Source organism: Corvus kubaryi, unplaced genomic scaffold, assembly GCF_017639235.1.
Source record: "Corvus kubaryi isolate FWS band 111438036 unplaced genomic scaffold, C.kubaryi_AGA036_p1.0 65008, whole genome shotgun sequence".
Taxonomy (NCBI): domain Eukaryota; kingdom Metazoa; phylum Chordata; class Aves; order Passeriformes; family Corvidae; genus Corvus; species Corvus kubaryi.
Genome location: NW_024581689.1, coordinates 1 through 14,087, shown reverse-complemented (window position 1 = coordinate 14,087; position 14,087 = coordinate 1). Strand labels below are relative to the sequence as shown.

Sequence of the window (14,087 nt, the reverse complement as noted above, 5' to 3'; positions counted from 1 at the left end):
TGGCTCCTAATTTTATTTTTAAACAAGTGACTGAATGAAAGGAGGGGTAGAGGGAGGGAGTGATCTCTCAGCCCTGTGAGTGTTGAACAGAAACCGGCAGTTCAGCTGAACAGGAATTCCTTGTGGTGGTGTTCTCCATGCAGGAGACCTACTGCGAACGGGAAATGGACAAGGGTGCAAACCCCGGGCGGGTCAGGAATAGCAGAGATGCGCGGTTTTCGTGCTGCTGGAGCCCGGGCCGCGGCGGTGCCAGGCGCGGGCCCTGAGCGGGGGCGGCTTCCCGGAGAGGGGCCGGAGGCAGGCGAGGGAGGCTGGTGAGCTTTGTTCAGAGTGATTATGTAGCAGGTAACTTTACGTCAAGGAAGAAAGAGTGAACAAGGCAAGGGATTTGCGGGTGGGTGGGAAGGGTGTGCTGTAGGGAATATGTAAGATTTACAATGAGCTACGGTGAACTTAATATTAGCTTTGTGGTTCCTAAAACTCTCCTGGGTTGCACGTTTCCAGTACGCCACAGCGAGTATAATTATTTTTAACCTTTTTTATCCAGCTGCAAACTGCAGCAGCCCATGCTCTGGGTCTCTTTAGTACGTTCATTGCCTCCCCAGCAGGATCTCTCTTTCTTTATATATTTCGCCCCGTCTATCGACTCCTTTACAAGGGTCCCGGGGCCAGTCTGGTGACTTTTCTGCTCCCCAGTACCAGGGCGAGCTGCAAGACTTCCGTGCTGGGAAATGCGTGGCATCCTTCTGCATCGCAGGCGCGCAAGGAAAAAAATTAAAGGAATTAAATTAAATTCACATAAGGAAGATGGTCTAGGTATTTTTTGTCCATTCCTGATTAAGGGAAAGGTTTTCCACCTTTTCCATAATAAAATTAGGGCTCGTATTTTGTACTTTTACTCCAATCATCTCAACTTAAACCAAGCTGGCTTTCTCTCCAGGTCCAGGGCTGCTTACCTGCCGGCCTTCCCATGTCACCGCGCCTAAGGAAGTGGTTCCCAACGAGACCCAGCAGTAAGCGTAGGTAGATGTGCAATTGCCCATAGAAAGATAAGGGAGCCCCTATGCCGTTTCGCCGCCCCTGCTGACAGTGGGAAGGTTGCGGGGTTACAACAACCAGACAAAAGTGATGTGCCCTCCCTCCCGTCGGGTCAAGCAGCTCGGCTCTGCTCTCCAGCATGGGTCTGTGTTTACAGACACTTGCCTCTGTTTATAACACTTGGAGAGAAGAATCTGCCCCCTTGTTTGCTTTTCCTTGCCTATTAGTTGCGCAGCTGATGAACTGGAGCTTCTCGCACTCTGGGTTCCCTGCTCAAACAATTTTTATTTTTTTTATAGCGGCACAGGAAAAAATAAAAGGGGTGAGGGGTGGCTGCGAGTGCTGCGGTGCTGCACATCATGGGCAGGTTCTCTATAGATTCCCTCAACCGAGTCACCGGGTTGCAATTCCCCCCCCGAGTGATGCGCGGTAGGGCTGGCGGGCGGCTCCGATATCCAGTCTCCGAATAGCCTGTCCGATATTTCCCCATGAATAATTTTCCGGTTTTGTAGAGTCAGTTTATCAGAACTGGGACCCCCTCCGAATCCGCTAAGGAGGATCTCTTTTAATTGCTCACTAATGAGGATGTCGCTATTTTCTCAGGAGCAGCCATTCCTGCAGCTAAATCACAGGAGCCCTAGACAGGCCGGAGCCGACAAAAATGTAGGTTTTGACGTTAAAAGCTAAATGGGGAAGCAGAAGGTAAATTGATGGTAGATGGGGATGTCAGTGCCCTGGCCTCAGCTCTCCGCCGGCGGAGCCAAGGCCTGATAACAGCAGAGCGCTGCGCTCTGCATCCTGCCCGCACCCGGGGGCATCGGCATCCCGTCGACCTGTCCGGTAATTCCTCGGGGACAAAATATTTTTGGGAGCTTTTACCGAGGTTTAAGGCACGAAGGAGGAGGCATAGCAGCCTTTCCCACTCTGCAACATTTCTCTGTGGGTGCAGGGAGGAAGAGAGAAGGGAGGGCAGGGGGCCGGGGGAGAGCAGCCGGGTCGCTGAAGCCCCTGTCCCCTGATTGACTTACAGACCCGTGTCTTAGGCTCGTCGCCTCGTTTCGTGGCTGGGGGAGAGAGACTCTCCGCTCCCTCTCAAGAGAACATAGCATTTTAATTTTTTTTCTGCCCTTGAAAAGGAAGAGCGACAAAACTCCTCCGGGTGACGTCCCTCCTCCCCTTCCCTCCCAGGGAGCGGCCCCTCGGTTCCCCGGGGTGTGGGCCCGGCTGCAGGCCCGAAACAGCACGGTCGCCCTCTCGCAGGGAGGCGAGGACCTCCCCAGTGGCTCCGTGTCCCCTGGGGGCCCCGAGGCAGACAGCAGCGTGGAATTTCAGAGCTCGTCCGGGTTTTGGAAAGCAGGGACGCAGCGAGGGGCCGGCTCTGTGCTCCGCTGCTGGCAGCGAGCCTATCGGCTGCTGGCAGTACTGAGTTTTGGGGGACCCTGCAACATGCGGGACCTCATTGCTATCGGATGTGTATGCCATACCTGCACTCCTGCAAGCAAAAGAGAAAAAATGTGGTGGGGCTTTTTTTCCTTCGTTTTGCTTTATGTTGTGGTCTGGGTTTTTTTTTTTTACACATACTCCCCCTCTCCCCCGTGGTTCCCAGGACCTCTTCTTTGCCTCAAAAGATTATTGCAATAATTATTTCTAGTTTGATATCGTTGTCAAAGAGCTGCAACGGGGCCTCTCGGCCAAGCCAAAGACACCTCTAGAACAAGCGCCGGGCCACATGCGGGCAAATTCGCGGGATATAAAACAGTACTAGGGGATGCCGTGGAGACAGCATGAACTTGAAAGGAGGGCAGGGAGATGGGGAGAGAAGGTTAATAATAAAACCCCTAAGCAAAATATCCTCCTTTTGCGCTTGGAAACCTAACCTTAATCCTCCTTTTTCACACGTACTCGCCCAGCGACTCACAAATACACCCAGAAGAAATCTCCAAGTAGCGATGGGAAGGAAACGCATTCCGCACGCCTACAGACATAATCCCCTCTGCTGTAACGAGGGGCTTATCAATGTTTTATATATTTTTAATTTGGGGGTTTTTTTCCTGCGGGCCATGAAATATGTGCCTTTGCAAACCAGTTCCCATCGTTTCTATTTCTGATTAGCCAATTACTGTTCAGCTGTTTCAGCTTGTCACATACAACGGAGCGTAAAGCAGAGTTGTTATCTGAATTATATATTCACATAAATTCTAGCAAAGCCGGGTGATGCGCGGGGCCAGCGGATTTCGGAGGTTCCCTGTGCCTGCCTCTTCCCCTCCCAAACCAGCGCGGTGTGTGTCTCCCTCTTCCTCAGTTTTCCCTCCCCCCAATCCCATTTTCCTCCAGAAATACCATTGCTTTGATGATGCGATTTTAGAGCATTGATTACAAATTTATTCTCAGACACTATATAAGTCTTTATATCTGCTATTAGAGACATCTGGGAATGATTAGAGCCGTCCCTCCCCCGGCTCTGCTGCCTCTATCTTGCAGCGAGGAGCTAGAGACATGTTGACGTCAGATCAGACGGCTCGGAGCCATCCTGCTCTCCACTTGGGTGTAATCACGGCGACGCTTTCCAAGCTCCGGCCCGGCCGCGGCCGCCAGCTGGGATGCGGGTGCAGTGGGACGCGGCACTCCAGCCCCGGGGCTCCTCGGCACGGCCCGGTTTTGAACCCCGAAGGCTCCGGCTCCTCTGAGTTTGCCGCCGAGGTTGTTTGTTTATTTGTCTGTTTGGGACTTTGAGAAAGCAAAAGCGGTGCATTCCGCGGGAGGGGTTACTCCCCCCACCCACCCCGCTCCCCCCAGCCCCCGGCCCAGCGCTTGCTTTATCTCAGCCCGATTTCTCCCGGCGCATTCGCCCACAGCGCTGTCTTCCAAAATAAATATCGAGCCAGGCAGATTTCCACCTTATGTCGGCAGGGAGAAATTAGCCAAACAAAGTGCAACGCTTACACGCGGGCAGTCGCAGGCGCGCCGACACCCCGTTATCCAAAGTGGTAGCCAGGTTTAGAACGAGCCGGGAGAGTTGGAGGCCGCTCTAAAACCAGACGATTCCCTACCCAAACGGCAGTGCTGCTGGCAAGGAGATGGCTTTGCACCTGCTATTAAATCCTAATGAATCGCCTCTAATTGAGAGCTGGGGCTGGCTGACGGTAACGCTGAACAGCCAGCGTGGAAGCCTTGGCTCAGCGGGACCCAAGACCACGTTTGATGCGCTTATTTTGACAAACTTCTTACTTTACGATTTTTTATGTTTCGTATCACTCTATTTTTTTCCCTCAAGGAGATAAAAAAAGTAATAATTGAATAAATACAACTTAAGCCTCCACTGGCTGTTCGCAGTCTTGGACGGCTGACACTTGTCCAGCTGTACATTACAATCAGTGCTACTACCAGGAAGGAGGGACGGGGGGGTGGATGAGAAAGCTGTTCATCTCGTCTCCAGAGGAAAAAGATAATGTTAGACAACTTATCTGAAGGATTAAATTCTCGCGGTAAAACATGCTTGCCAGGAGGAGGGAGAAAAGAAAAGCAAAGCCCTGTGTGACCCTAAAAATAATTTTTAAAATGCTTCAATTTCTTTGTTCCAGCAGAATAAAATAAAATAAACCCCCTAAGATACCGCAACGCTCCTCTGTGTCTATCTGTAATCTCGAAAGGAAAAGGAACATTTCCTTTCTGAATCAGTGCAAACGGTATGCTGTGAGCTCGGCTTCCCACCACAGCCACCGACCCAGGGGGTCGGGGGAGAGTAAGCGAATTTAAAAAAAATTGTTACAGAGAAAAAAAAAAAAAAAGCTGCGAAACAAGCCGTAACCGAAAAAAAATCCCAGCAAAATCCTATTTCTGCCCTTTATGGCAGACCTCTGACTGGTGACGGCTCTGTGGCAGGGGAGTCCCCGGGGACTCCCCTGTCCTGAGGCTGGAGCCGCCTCCCCGCCGACAGAGGCCGTGCGGATCCTGGCGGAGAGCGGCCCGTACCCTGCGGACTGCCTGGGCAAGGCGCAGGGCTCTGCAAGCCGCAGGGCTGGGGCCGAGGGCCCGCTGCCCCTGGAGCGGCCTTCTGGGAACAGCAGTAATGTGTTAGCGAAACAATGGGGATCAGCGGGCCCGCATCTCGGAGCCCTTCATTTGCTAACCGTGGAGGCTGTTCAAAGCAGAAACAAGCCCCTGCGTTGCCCAAAGGACTCGGGGGAAAAATGTACAATTCTATTTTGGTGCAGAGCAGTGGAATCGTTTTGCCGTCCGGTCTATTGAACAAACATGTGGGGGTAATAGAGAGGCCGACTCTCCTATAGGGGTCCCTATTTGTATGCCATATGTGGATTTAGGCTGCAACAGCTGCGTATAATGAACTTCTTAAAAAGATAAATACGTGTGCAAACCCAGAGAAGTTTTCTAAAACTGGCCTAAAAGATAATGAAATGTTCTGCCAGAGAATACAGGAGGCGGAAGAGATTAAAAAAAATAATAATATTAGGTGCTCCCCCGACAAGCCTCTAGCCTTCGCAAAGTTGCTGGCAGCGCTGCCCAAAGGAGGACCCCGGCAGCTGGGGGGGTGCAGGAGGCCGGGGACGCCCGGGGGTCGGGCGGCGATGGGGGGAGGTGATGTCTGGAGCGGTCTGGCAGGGGCGAGCCGAAGCACATGGCTTGGCCTTGACTACCTCTCTCCCAAATCTGGTTTTCATAGAGCCGCGCAGTAATTACCTAAAGCCATAACTGTCTCCGAAATTATTCATTAAAGTCATTCCCGAGAATCTCGCGGCGCGAGAGCCTACATTTATGGCTTTTGCGCCCTCAGAGCATGACATCGCCTCTCGCCTTGCGCCCTCGGCGGCCGAGCGTTCAGCATCGCGGAGAGGAAGGGGGAGACAGGGTTGCTCTCTCTTGCCTTCCTCTCGGTGTATTTATTTGCGGGGGCTCAGGTTGCTTTCCCCCTTTTGGCGAAGGAGTGCGATGCAAGCCGGCAGATACCTTGGGAGCGAGGAGGGTATTTTGGGGAGTTGCAGTGTTGTGCAGAAGATCATGTCTGTGCCCTGTGGTGCTGTCAGCGGTGACAGATCCCAGATGCAGTCGCTACTGTATGGCAGATTGAGTTTCTCAGCAGAAAACTCTCTCCCTCCCTCCCAAACGTCTTCAAAAACCTTCTCCAGATACTGCGGGTCACTTCGGCTCAAACGGGGAGAGAAAGGGGGGAAAAAAGGCTTTTCCTCTCTCCTCCCTCTCTCTTCCTCTCGCCGGATCTCTCTGGGGTGCGCGGGGGTCATGCCATGCCCTCGTGCACCCGGGGGCCCTCTCACCCTCGTCCTGCTGAGAACCCGTCGCCGAACACGGGGACCCTGGTCCAGGTAAGCGGGGGGCGGCGGGGAGCGGGGCCGAGGCCAGCGGCCGAACTGATCCCCAGAGCCGGTCCCTCCTCTCCCGGTCGGATCTCGCTGCCTGAAAGGAGCTGCCCGAAGCTGGGTGGCTGAGGTGTCCCCTTGTCCCAGACGCGGGGACAGGGTGGGAATGGGGAGACAAGACAAGACCCCGCGCCGTGCCCCGCCCGCTGCGGCGGGAGGCAGCACTCGGATCCGCCCAAAGCCCCCGACCCGGAGGGGCTCGGGCTACCGGGGATGGTAACGAAGCGGCGTGAATCTGGGAACATTAAACGGGGGACGGGAGGAAGAGAGGGAGGAGTAGAGGAAGGGTAGCCGGCGGGCGCTGGGAGCACACCCGACCGGCTAGCCGGGAGCCAGGAGGACGGGCCGACTGCAAACCCACAGGGGCCGGCAGCTGCTGTCCCGGTAAGCGGCGGAGGTAGGGAGATCCCCCCTCTTCCCTCCTCCCAGCTTTTTTTTCACCTCTTCACGTAAATGCAAGAGGCTCGTGTTTTAACAGCTCTGGAAAGTCATCCTCCTCTTCGAGACGTATAATGAATTTCAACATTCCTGTCCTCCCACCTCCCTAAAATATTGATGCCCCCCGACTGCCAAAATCAGAGGCCGATCGGCTGTAGTGTCTCCTCCTGGAGCTCTTCTCCCCCTCCGCGCAAATGGGTGATGTTTGAGGGCTCGTTGTGGACCGTGATTGTGTAGCCCTCTCCTCCCCGCCTTAGAGGAGCAATGTCCATGCAATGTATGGCACCAAGGAAGACTCCCGTCCGTGGATGAGTCCTCAAAACACTTTGCAGGACTGCGGGGAAGGTCCGCTGCTCCCGACGGGCGATTTGGCGTGGCAGCCCTGGGGTCGGAGTAACCCCGTGTGAAGTGCCCCGGACCTCGTTCCCCAAAATTTCCCTCTGGATGGATGCAACCTCATTCTGTTCATGCCTCTTGGAAACGGTTTCAGCTAGCTCCTCTCTCGGTCTTTCCTTCCCCAAATGAATCTAAAGGCTTTCATTCAACTGCTTGCCTACCTCCTTCCCCCCTTTGTCTTTTTTTTTTTTTTGTCTTTTTTTTTTTTTTTAAGGCAACTCTTGCCTTTAACAGAAGTATAATTGTGACCCTGCCTGATCCACAGAGCCTCCTGTTGGGAGCAGTTAGCTGTGGTTACATTAGGCCAAAGGACCTCCCAAGTGGCGGTGGCCTGGGTGTCATAGGAAGGGACTCTGCACATTGTCCATTCTTTCTCATCAAAGTCCCAGGCACCGTGGAGCCAAAAGTTTGGCGAAGAAGGAAAATAGTAAACAAGCCTTTCCCCTCCCTTCCCAATCCAACAGCCCTGAGATCTTCCTGGGATGCAGTAAAGGGAACAAACTTTTTCATAACTTCAGCTCTACGGTGTGATTTACATTTCCGGCTGCTCTGTCAGAGTGGCAGTAATTTACAGCCTGATAAAAAACACTTTTACAACACCAGAACATGTTCAAGTGGTGGCTTACTATGCAAATTTTTTTTTTTTTTAATACGACACAGGCAAAAAAAAGTTCGGTTTCCTGCCTTTTTCCACCGTGATTGTTTGAAGAGTCAAATGGCTTGAAGTTATAGTGTAGGCAAAAGAAAAAAAAAAGGAAAAAAAAGAAAAAGTAGGAGCTGGCTGAAGAAAACAGGCATGAAGTAAATCCTGGGCTTTTTTTTATATGCTGTGTGTTATACATCCACGTTTCTCCTATTTCTCTAAGGTTTTCATTGAACGGATACTTCTATTATCGTGCTCTCTGGCCAAACGCTGTTAGTCTTGCCCCAGGGATTGCTTTCATTTAGCCAAGTAGCTATTGTGTTTAAACAATTTCTTTCCTTTAATAATTCATTTCTTCTCCGGAGTCTGAAGTCGAGTGGGTCTGGTAGCGTTTATGAAAGGGGGAGCATCTTTTATTCAGTTCTAATACCGGGGTAATAGCGTTATCTCTTCTTGAGGAGCATCCAGTTTGTTCCAGCCAGGCTTCTTCACTGGGCTAGGGCAGGACGGGTCTGGTAACTAATGTACAACATCCCTATCCTGGTAGGAACGATAAAGTTTAGTAAATTACAAATATGTGAATTTGGCAGACAGTTAGGGATGAAAATGATCAAACGATTAAAAAAAAAAGGGGAAAAAAAAGGCAAGCAATGAATAAACCACATGTAGCAGTTGCTGCTTTCATGACTTTGGTAATTATTTACACCTGAATCATAGTTTTCTCCAGCCACGGTTTCAAAAGTAAACCTTTAAAGAATTTAATTATTTCCAGTTTTCGGCAAAAGAGATGGAAAAAAAAAAAAGTATGTTAGTGAGCAACTGCTGTCTCCCGAGCTCTCATAAAAGGCTTTATGTACATTTTCATCCCAAAGACACAAGCAGCCCTTCCGCGCCCCCCCCCTCCCTCCATACAGGAGCGCTCACTGTCATCTGTGCACGTATTTACGGTCTAATGAGAGAGTCCTGAGGCTCACATGGGACGGTGCCGCTGCATATATATGTATGTGAATATATATATATATATATATACACACATACATTTGCCTCTGTGTGTGCGTTCAGTCGAGGCGCGGTATTGGAGCCTTGTGTGGGTGAACTCCCTGGCTCCTTCCTTCGGCTCTATAATAGCTCTGTTATTTTTACTAAACGATCAGGATGGCTCTACGTGACCCTTCGTCATTTAAAAACCATTTTCTATCATTGCACGTGTGCCGGGGGGGGGGAGCGGGGGGGGACGGGGGGGGGTGGGGGGTAGGGGAATGGATGGGGAGGGGGAAGGAATCGACAAGTCATTGAGAATAACCGGGAAAGCCTGTGATGTATAGCACGTTTTATCTTTATTTAGGCAACACGTCGTTCGCAGGATGGCCTGGGTTTCCGTGCACGACAAGGGCATGAAGCACATCCATCCGCGGGGAGGTGCAGGCAGGCTCGGGGAGCTGCTGTGGCCGGGGCACGGCGGGGCGAGCGTAGGGGCAGGGCACCCTCTCGTCACCCTGCTGCCGTTTCCTGCGAGTGAATTCCGCACTTTCTGGGGAAATTTTTAAAAAAAAGGAAAAAAAAAGGGCGGCTCTCCGTCGCCGGAGCTCCGCGGCCGCACTGGCCGGGGCGTGTGCGGTGGCCGCGGGCAGCAACCCAGGGGCTGGGACCCCCTGTCTTCGCAGGAGCCCCCCCTGCCATGGGTACTGCGGTGATCTGCCAGCTGCGAGTACTTTCAGTATTTCACTGCTCCCTCTCCTTGAATCCACCGCACTTCCCGCGTCGGGGCTGCCTTGGCATCTTTGGTACAGCATCCTGGTGTGCACTGTATCCTGGGGCCGGGCTGGGATTTAAAGGGCTCTGAAAAAGGCAGTTTGCCTTCAGGAAACCCGTTCTGGCTTGACTCTGGTGGGAGTCCCGGGGGTGAAAGGGAGGGGAGACAAACCCGTGGTTTGGAGCGCAGGCTTCTGCAGGCGGGGGTGTGCCCCTTCCCCGCGCACCGCGGCCGGGGCAGGGAGTGCCGGACAGTGCCCTGGCGGGAGCTCCTCGGGCACATCCCACGCACAGCCCCCGGCGGGAGGAGGCGGTGGCCCGGGATCCCGGGGCTGCCCGCCTCCGAGCCCCTTCCCTCTGCCCTGCCCGTACCTGGCGCGGCGGGCGTCTGCGCTCACCGAGCGGGGGGGTGTTAAACGAATGGAAAAATTATCCCCACACACAGTTTTTATATTTTCTGGAGCTTCCCCAAAACAAGCGGCAACCTAAAATCACTAGATCTGTGAGGATTTGACATGTACTCCCTCTCCCAGAGTAACACGCTGCTGGTGCATTAAGCAGAAGCTGTAGAAATACGTGGACATAAACATATATGTGGGGGCATGGATTAAAAAGCTGTGCGTCACCTTGGATTAAGGGCTCACTCCTCAGGGTTTTTTTTTGGTCACTAGCTCCTCCTCTGTAAGACAACTGTTAGAGATGGTGTTCCCCGAAGGACAATGAGTTCGGTTTTTTTTTAAATTTATTTTCCCCCCCGCTCTTGGCTGAGAAGATGTAATATAGTGCTGGATACAGGGAGGCGAGAAGGGACAATAACTAACTGTAACTCATTTTCTAGAGGTATATCACCTCAAGCGTGTGCTTCATCATACTTTTTTATTTGTGATGACCGATCATTGTAATATATGTCCATAGTCTTACGTCATTTACAATGCCAGTACTCGCTCGTCTCTCTTATTTTTGAAAACAAAGGTATTTTTCACTTGTCCAACCCTAAGAAGACGTGCCCAAACGTAAGACTAAAAGCGTACATCTTAGTAAAAATCTCATTAAAAGCGACAAGAGAATAGAGATTGAAACATGATAAAGTCACATAATATATTCTGAGTGTAAGATGTATTAACACAGAAGATGTTTAAAACGGTAACATCTTTCTTTTGATTTTTCTTTGTCTGTTTGTTCAAAGCGAAGTGGTCATTTTAAGTAACGGTTTACACACACACACACGTGTGTGTGTGTGTGTGTGTGTGTGTGTGTGTATGTATATATGTATTTCCTTCTCCCCGAAGAGAGCTCTGACACCTGTTATAAACCAATAAACATAAAATCACACTGTTAGTGATTCCTGCGCTTTTTTTTTTTTTTTTTTTTTTTTTTTTTTTTTTTTTGTGTGTGTTAAGCACTCTTCTCGGACAAAATAGCTACAGGAAAACTTTACTAAGTAAACGTCCTCGAAAATATCTTCTAGGTTTAATTAATTTTATGTTGGGACGAAAAACGTGCAGGTTCGGCCCGTGTTTCCCAAGCAGGACACCTCCAAGGAGACTCCTGGCAACCTTTTCCCTATTTTATTGAATTCTATGGAAATTAGATTCTGAATCTTCTTTATATTTTGGCTTGCTGAGCAGTAGGACAAAAAGCATGCTAAAATTAAAAGAGCTTGCAGGGAGAGTCAGAAAAAGTACCATTTTCTCCTCTGCCTTCTTGGGTGCTCTTTCCTGGGGTTATCTGCACCCAGACCACCGAGTGGCCGCCTGCTGCTCCGCGGGGCTGCCGCGGCATCCGGGGGTGCAGCGGCGTGCCGGGTGCCCGCGGAGCTCCCGCTCACCTCCCGCGCACGGGCGGCGCGGCCCCCCCCGCCCCCGCCGGCAGCACCCAGTGGAGGGGGCGAAGCTGCCCTAATTATTTTCCCCGCAGATGTTGTCCTGGCATTTAAAGGGCTAAATCCCAACTTCCAGGCACACAGCTGGGGTATGTTGTATCCTATCAATTCATAACAAGGAGGCATTCTGGAAAGACTCGTAAGGATATTTATTTTAAAATGTGTGCTGAAAAGATATATGCTGGGGGGAGGAGGGACAGGGTTGGGCGTCTCGAGTTTTGTTTCTAAGCCAAAAAGGCACAGTTCGAGCTGTGAACAAATGGTTTCCAGAGAATAGTTCTTTTCTCTTTCTTCTCCCTGCAAGAAGTTTGTTTGAAGTTCCCGGAGTTTTTAATGTTAAATAATATTAATACCAAAATGAATACTTCGGGGCTTCTTGTTTTAATTTTGAAAAGCTGGCATGTGTGAGTTTCTTTCTTTCTTTGTTTCTGTCATTCTTTCTTGCTTGCGTTCTTGTTTTCTCTTGGTTTCTTGTTTTCTTTCCATTTCTTGTTTCTCCCCTCCTTCTTGTTTTCTTCTAGATTTTCCTCTTTATCTCTCGCTTTCTCCCCGTCTTGCTCTCCCACCCTCTCCTTCTTTTCCCTCTCTTTTCTTCTCTCTCTTTTACGCAAACCACCCCCCCACACCCCGCCCCCCCTCCCCTCACCTTCACCCGCCCTTTTTTCCCCCCTTGTTTTTGGAAACTCCTTCTTTCAACTGGACTGTGTTCGGGATATTGTTGCTGGTAAAAGAAATAAATAACCCAATAAATAAAGCAGGCTTCTGTTATGACAAGTTCCAAGCCAGAGCAACATTTAATGAGTTAAAATAGCCCTTGAGGAAAACCAAACAACAACAACAAAAGAGACAAAAGCGTTTAACAGCAGGATCGCTGTCAGTTGTGGAGGTGTGGGACGGGGCGCAGGGCGCACCTCCCCCCCAGCCCCACTGCGGGGCAGCAGTCGGTGCCCCTGGCACCCCGGCGAGCGTCGCGGTCACTGCTCCCGGGGAGAAGGGCTGGCAGGATCAGCCCTCAGGGTTAATCACCGGCAAACCCTCCGCAGAGCAGACAGCACCGGGAATGGGCAGCTCGGCAGGGCGCTGCGGTTCCCTCCCCGCCGCTGTTCTTTCTTTCATCTCTGCCAGCGTGTTAAAACTATTGCGAAAATAACGAGGGATCGTGTCAGCTCCTTGTGGAGGCTGAACGCTGCCTGATCACCTTCAACTCAACCGGGCATTATCCCGGCGGCTCCTGCCACCCGCCCCTTCGCTGCTGCCTGGGTGGGCAGCAGTGGGAGCCTGGGACCGGTGTCCGCCGGCAGCCCCGCCGGGAACCCCGGGCCGGCATCTCTTAATGCGGGGCAGCGTGCGAACAACGCCATCCCGCTGCCTCTGGGCGCATTCTTCCTTAGAAATGGAGAGGAAAAATTAAGAAATGTTGGTAGGGGGATTGTAGAGAATCAGAGTCTGAAGACGGTTTGCTCCCCTGCAGATCCTGGGAGGGATTTCACTCTGGCCGCGGGGAGCCCTCCCCAGCCGGGAGCGGAATGGATCTGCCTGCTCGGAGAGGGCCGGAGGAAGGAGGTGGTAGCCGCGCTGGGAGAGGTCTCGCTCTTCTAATCGCTTGCATGTGCCGGCGCCCTGACCAGCCCCACTCTGAGCAGCGGCAAATGCTGTAACAACTCGCGTGTCGTAAATTACAGAGACCTCATCCTGGCAGGGAAATACCGGGGAGGCGCCCGGTTTGTCTGCAGCTCTGGAAGGCACGGGAGGAACCGGCCTTGCAGCTTCCCTCACTTCCCTTTTCCCTGTCTCCCCCTCAGCCGACTCCTTCACGGAGGGTGATACCGCAATGACTCACTTGCACGTTTCGGTGTAAGGGAGTCTTTTTTTCTCACACCCCCACCCCCCCTTTTTTTTTTTCTTTTTTTTTTTTAAGTTGTTAACTCCCGTTTATGATAGAAATGTTACTCTCTGCGTTTTGTTTCGTTCTGGCTGCCATTGGTTGGCCTGGGTTTAATCAGAAGGAAAAAATGCTCGCCACAAATGTAGCTATTGTTTGTCTGCAGAGACGGGGGCCGGGGGTGGAAAGCAGAGAGAACGGGAGACCGTGTGTGACAGCGACGGTGGGATCGGCCACCCGTCTGACGAAGTCCTGGTCCTGTGCTCAGCCCTTCCGAAAACAGAGCTCCCTCTTTCCCCAACCTGCCCGCAGCAGTATGCAGGGCAGCCGGGGGCATGTTATCTCAGGAACATAATGCTAATAAATGTGCTCAGATGTTGGACATTCCCCTTGCCTGTTTTATAGGGTTTAGCTGGTGGTGCTTAATGGGCTGGGTCACCGGGACTGATGCTAGCAAGGTTATTAGGATTAAGTAACCTAATGAATCGTATGGCCATTAGCGGGCTTTGAAAGAAGGTAGTTTTCCCTGTAACCTGGTCTCCTGTCTCTTAACACGGGCAATTATTTTTAACTGTCCCTCAATCACAGGTCGGAGGGGAGCTTTTTTTTTTTTTTTAAATTTATTTGTTTAAAACCTCTCTCTGATGCTTAGAAATTGATTTC

At 51.6% G+C, this 14,087-nt stretch overlaps 1 long non-coding RNA gene across 1 annotated transcript; it reads left to right on the top strand.

Annotated features, from left to right (window-relative positions):
• The first annotated feature begins 5,667 nt into the window (after positions 1–5,667).
• LOC121672855 lies at positions 5,668–13,806 on the top strand. The gene is made up of 2 exons (XR_006019011.1): positions 5,668–6,377; positions 9,254–13,806. It is a non-coding gene; the product is annotated as an uncharacterized LOC121672855 (long non-coding RNA).
• The last annotated feature ends 281 nt before the right edge of the window (positions 13,807–14,087 follow it).